The sequence below is a fragment of the Herpailurus yagouaroundi genome, unplaced genomic scaffold (genome assembly GCF_014898765.1).
Source record: "Herpailurus yagouaroundi ecotype Mexico unplaced genomic scaffold, PumYag 205, whole genome shotgun sequence".
NCBI lineage: Eukaryota > Metazoa > Chordata > Mammalia > Carnivora > Felidae > Herpailurus > Herpailurus yagouaroundi.
This window is the reverse complement of record NW_024412436.1, coordinates 1667081-1673482: the sequence shown is the minus strand read 5'-3', so window position 1 is coordinate 1673482 and position 6402 is coordinate 1667081.

Below are 6402 nucleotides of genomic sequence, written 5' to 3'. Positions count from 1 at the left end.
CAGTGTCCTAGTTAACAATTAACTATGTATTGTTCTATGTTCTTAGTCCTTGACTAGATTGGAAGCTTTGGGGAGCTGTGGACTAGATCTGAGCTCTCTGTATATTCTCTATGGCATTGAATATATTCCGGGTATGCAATACATACTTTATGCATACTTTGGGGAGTAATTCTTGTAGTAGAAAAGAAGCTGGGCTATTCCATTGCCATCAGCTTACACTAACATGTCTAGCTCATATTGTTATAGAGACAGTGAAAAGATAGAAGGCAGACTTTATAGGTCCCAGCACACCTGTTTGTGGCAAGATAGGAGACTTTGGTACTGTATCTCTTCTCCAGGTTACCCAACCCATAGTGGCCTGTGCACTGAGTCAAGATGGCACAGAGACCAAACCATGAGTTTCAAAGCATCAGAGTTTCTAAATTTTTTTTCAATGTTTTTATTTATTTTTGGGACAGAGAGAGACAGAGCATGAACGGGGGAGGGGCAGAGAGAGAGGGAGACACAGAATCGGAAACAGGCTCCAGGCTCTGAGCCATCAGCCCAGAGCCCGACGCGGGGCTCGAACTCACGGACCGTGAGATCGTGACCTGGCTGAAGTCGGACGCTTAACCGACTGCGCCACCCAGGCGCCCCCAAAGCATCAGAGTTTCAATCTCACAACTATTCTGACTGCCTTTGGGCCCTTGAGCAAGTCTGAATCTGTTTCTTTATCTTTAAAATGGGGATAGGGTGCCTGCATGGCTCAGTTGGTTAAGCATCTGACTTTGGCTCAGGTCATGATCTCACGGTTTGTGAGTTTGAGCCCTGTGTCGGGTTCTGTGATGACAGCGCGAGCCTGCTTTAGATTCTTTGTCTCCCTCTCTCTCTGCCTCTCTCCCTCTCTCTCAAAAATAAATAAACATTTTAAAATGGGGATAATAGTCCTTTGCAGCACTATTGCAAAGATAAAATGAGATTTATTAGGTGGAAGGATTTAGTAAGTGGTAACATGCTATAAAATGTTTTTTTTTTTAAATCCTTTTTATTAAGAAGAATTGGATCCTTGTTTTCACTATATGAAAAAGTTAGAGAAGAGTAAACAAAGAAAGCAAAAAGCCCATTTGGAGGTACCCAGACAATGCTCATCCAGAGTCAGGGAAACAGTGAGATAATTTCTGAGAAGGGAACCTGGGGATACTAGTAAGTTTATGAGCCAAGTGCAGAGAAGGGCCCCAGTCAAAAGAAAAAAAGGGGGGCCTTCCTTTTCTGAAGGCCTAGAACACTGAGTCAGCTAAGCATGGGTTGGAGGGATCTGAGGAGGAAGAGTGAGAGACAAGTATGATCTTGAGGGGCAGAACTAGAGAAAGTGCCTGTGGAAGGATCAGAACTGGTGTCAACCCCAGGGGCCCAGGGGGTGATGGTGACAAGATTAGCTGATATTTACCAGACATATTCTATTCCAGGCACGGTGGTAGGTGTTTGACAGGCTGTATCTCATGAGGTAGGTGATGCTGCTATCCCTGCTTTACTGGTGAAGAAACATAAGCTTAGGGAGGGTAAGTCATCACAAGACCAGCTCTTGTCCTGCCTGACTGCAGATCTTACCTCTCAGCCATTGCGTCCTACTTTCTTGAAACTTGTGAACTTACATCACCACTTAGTCTGTTTACCTCTAAACGTTTCACTTTGGAGTAAAAACTAGTTGTGTATGTGAACACACCAAGATATGCGGCAATTTCGGTCCAGGTTGAGAGGTTGTTGCCCTGGAGAAGAGAAAGCGTTGCCCTGGAGACAGATACACATAGACACATATGCGCAGACCTCATTTTCTTTGATTTCCTGGTCATTGTGGCAGCAAAAATTTACCAGAGGCAGTGACGGAAACTCAGATTAATGGAGGAAAGGGGGAGGGTGGTGAATTTTCGGTTGGGGACTGCCCTGCAGGAGCCCTATTTCTTCTCAGCAGTGTGGCTAAAGATCACAAGCTGTTCCCTGAAGCACATTCACCTCTTCCTGGATCAGTGCTTATTTCCAGAGCTCTGCAGGGCTTCTGGTATATCCTGACCATCTCCTGGGATGTGACCCTAATATTTCACTCTTGATGCTGCTTATTAACCTAACATGACAGTGTAGTTGAATGGGATGGGCCTGTGAGTGAAAAGTTGTTTTGTTTTTTTTTAAATAGCTAGAAGGATCATTAATTTCAATATGAAGAAGAGATTTCTCAATTTATTCCTCAAATTTTTTCTTGAGTCACCTCTTTGTGGTGATCAACTGTACTAGGTACAGAGATGAATAAGCCCCTAGTCCTAAGGAGCTAATGTAAAAATGTAAATGTGATACATTGTGATTATGACTAGAAATAGAAGTTCCAACAATTAAAGCCTCCCTCAATTAGAATAGATTACAAAGCAAAGTCACAAGTTTTCCCATCTCTGGAAGTTTCAAGGAGACTCTGAATAATAACCTGGTCATGATTGGATTACTGCACTGGATGTTGACATGGACCATGTCTTGACTATATGATTTGAAAATATTCTCTTCCTGGAATGCTAAGGCTGTATTATTTTATGCAGCAGTTACAGTGCTGTGGCGGTTGTGGGGTTAAGGCAACAGAAGCAATGTGGCAGATGTTCCGGGTTTCCTCCCCCAAATCTGTCCTCTCTTTCTTAAGAGAAATCCAACTTTGTCCCAATTATGTACAGCTTAAAATACTCAGCTTGCAACTTGCACAAGGGTAGCCTTGTGACACCGTTCTGACCAGTGAGATGTAAGATCAAGTCACCAAGTGGAGCTTCTGGGAAGCTTCTTGTTAAAGCTGAGTCATCTGGTAAGTTTCTTTCAGCTTTCACATTTTGCCTTTTGTCCCCTCTGCAGTTTTTATTTTCTGCTAGGAACTTGGCTGTGATGCCTGGAGATGGGATAGCCATTTTGTGACTTTAGCAAAAACCATTTGCTAAAGATAGTAGGACAGAAAAAGAGAAGGAACCTGTATCTCTGGTACCATCCTAGATTCTCTTTACCAGCCCTGATTCCATACACACAGACTGTTACAGGAAAAGATAAACCATTATTTAGTTAGATCACTGTAATTGAATTTCTGTTACTTGCAGCCAAATATACTCTTAACTTATATACACAATATAGTGAAAAACATGACTTGGATTCAAATTGCTTTTTCATCATTTATGATCAAGGAGAAATTAGGCAAATTACATGAATCTCATGGAATGTCAGTCTCATATGTAATTGACATGAATAATGCATGAATCTTACAGGGGTTTGGAGGAGGATTAGAGATAATATGGTGAAGTGGTCCAGCATAGTCCCTGGTACACAGAAGGTACACCTTAATAGATGTTTCTTTGATTTTTGTAGTTGGATATCTTCCCAATGGAGGCCCTTGAAATGATTAAAAAAGATGCTCATGTTATTGATGGGCAGACTCTATAGTAGGGATGCACAGATGATTCATAGATGTGTGGAAAGACAGGATTAGAGATTCTATTTAGATTTATGTTCATCTTAACCTTTTTAACATTTCTACTTTGAGTACATTTTATGTGTAAGTGTAGAAATACATGATATAATTTATAAATTAAAAAAAAATGCTTGGGGTACATAATAAAAAAGGTTTGGAGATCACTGCCAAGTATAACCTACATCATCAGAAAAGATTTCTGGGCCCCATGAATCAGAAACTCTTTGGTGGGACTGAAAATTGCATTTAAAAAACTGCCTAGGTGAGTCTCACATTCACCTAAAATTTAAAACTATACCTAGGGGCGCCTGGGTGGCGCAGTCGGTTAAGCGTCCGACTTCAGCCAGGTCACGATCTCCCGGTCCGTGAGTTCGAGCCCTGCATCAGGCTCTGGGCTGATGGCTCAGAGCCTGGAGCCTGTTTCCGATTCTGTGTCTCCCTCTCTCTCTGCCCCTCCCCCGTTCATGCTCTGTCTCTCTCTGTCCCCAAAATAAATAAAAACGTTGAAAAAAAAAATTTTTTTTTAAATAAAACTATACCTAATTTGGAACCTAAGTTTAGAATAGGGGAATTTCTCCTTATATAACCCAAACCTGTGGTGCCAATATTTTCTAGAATTTAGGGCCCTTAATGTTTAGTTCCTTTTTTAACTGCTTATGGAAGCATAAGAGTAGTGAACTCATGATTAGTATTCAAGATTATTAAGCCTAAATTTCAGACGAGATTGGGCATATTCAGACTGCAGATAAGCCTAACTTTCAAATACATCTGCCTGAGCCTGGAATTGCAAAGGCAAGGTAAGGAACTGGTAAAATTTACCGTTTTTGATCTTGTTTCCTTTGTTGCAGGGTCACTAGAGTCTGCTATTCCGGAAGACTCTCTATTCTCTCATAATAACTCAGAGTTTCACAGGACCCTCCTTTGCTCCCTCTACTGCCCTCTGCTGAGATTGTATCATGCTCCTATAATTCAAGTAATTCCCTGGGGGTAGTTATGGGCTATTTAGGGAGACGGTATGGAATTAGGAATGAAAAGATCCAAGTTTTGGAATTTGTTATACAACAAATGCTCAGAAATATATATTGAAGTCTTATAGGCATTGTGCTAAGCACTATGGATCTAAAATTAGAAGGTAAGTGGTTCTTACTTTAAAGAATGTGAAGATTAGTGTGGAAACCACATAAACCATTCATTACTGTGAAGTGACTGCTGTTGTACAGGTATAAACAAAAAACACTAGGAGTAAGAATGTGCAGGTCTGCTTGGGAGAGGCAAGAAAGTCTTCCAGAAAAGGTATCACATGAGCTGAAAGATGTAGAGTTTTACAAGAAAGAGTGTTCTGGACAAGAGGACTCAGCTGGGCAAAAGCCCAGAGCAGGAGAGAGCTGGAAAGTTCTAGAAACTTGGAGTGGTTTGGTTTTTGTGTATCATAAGTTATGTAGTGGGACTGTCAGGAGAATATGGCAGGGGCCAGGCCCAACCATGCCATACACAGGAGTCAGGTTTCATACTTTTAGCAACTTTTAGCATACTTTTGTATTTTAGAATGATTGCTCTAGCAGCAGAATGGAGGATAAGTAGGAGGGGACATCAACCTAGAAAGTAAAAGGTTAGTTAGAAAGTCAGTGTCATTGACAGGTGAGAGATGATGAGGACCATAAAGAAGCTGGTGTTGGGGACAGCGTTGAAAGATAATGAGGGGTCCACACCAATAAGACTTGGTGATTGACTGGATACGAGCAGTGAGGGATACTCAGGTTTCTATTTTAAGTAATTAGGTGAATGGTAGCACCATTTTCCCAAATTAGGATGCTTGAGAAGGGGACATCTTCCTGGTTCTGCCATTCTCTGGTAATCTGAACTTGACAAGTTACTTGACCTTTCCAAATCTCACTTTTCTTCATCTATAAAATGAAACTGTATGACCATTAGGTGTAAAGTATGTAGGAGGCACTTCATCCATGAAGGCTAATAATAATAATCCATGAAAACCAGTTCCTCAGATATTAAAATGTATAATATTTTACCTTTCCCAAGTAATACAATGCTTTAGTAAAAAGTGCATGTGTGTTTAGAAAGTCCTTATTTATTTGTGTATATTTGGTTGTATTGCTTTTTATCTCATAAAGAAGCAGTGGAAAAATATATACCAGATTATATGAGTACAAGATGGTCCCTGATTTATGATGGTTCGACTTATGATTTTTTCACCTTATGCATTCAGGAGAAAAATTAAAACAAACTTTTTAATGTTTATTTATTTTTGAAACAGAGAGAGACAGAGTGTGAGCAGGGAAGGGGCAGAGAGAGAGGGAGACACAGAATCTGAAGCAGGCTCCAGGCTCCAAACTGTCTTCACAGAGCCTGATGCGGGGCTTGAACTCACAAACCGTGAGATCATGACCTGAGCCAAAGTTGGACACCCAACCAACTGAGCCACCCAGGTGCCTCAGGAGAAAACTTTTTAAAAATTAAAGTTTATTTATTTTGAGGGGGGGGGGTGGGCACGGGCAGAAAGAGAGAGGGAGAGAGAATCCCAAGCAGGCCCCGTGCTGTCAGTCCCACATGGGGCTTGAACTCACAAACGATGAGATCATGACCTGAGCTGAAATCAAGAGTCAGATGTTTAACTGACTGAGCCACCCAAGTGCCCCGAGAAACTGTGCTTTGAATTTTGAGTATGTACTTGGCCATATTTTTGAATTTTGAGTTGTGAACCACAGCTCCCAGGCAGCCACACAATCATGATCAAACAACCAATACACCACTTAACAGTCTTTCTGTGCCTGTACAACCATTTTGTTTTTCACTTTCAGTATAGTATTCAATAAATTACATGAGATATTCAACACTTTATTATAAAAGGCTTGGTGTTAGATAATTTTGCGCAACTGTAGGCTAATGTAAATGTTCTGAGGGCATTTAGGTAGGCTAGGCTA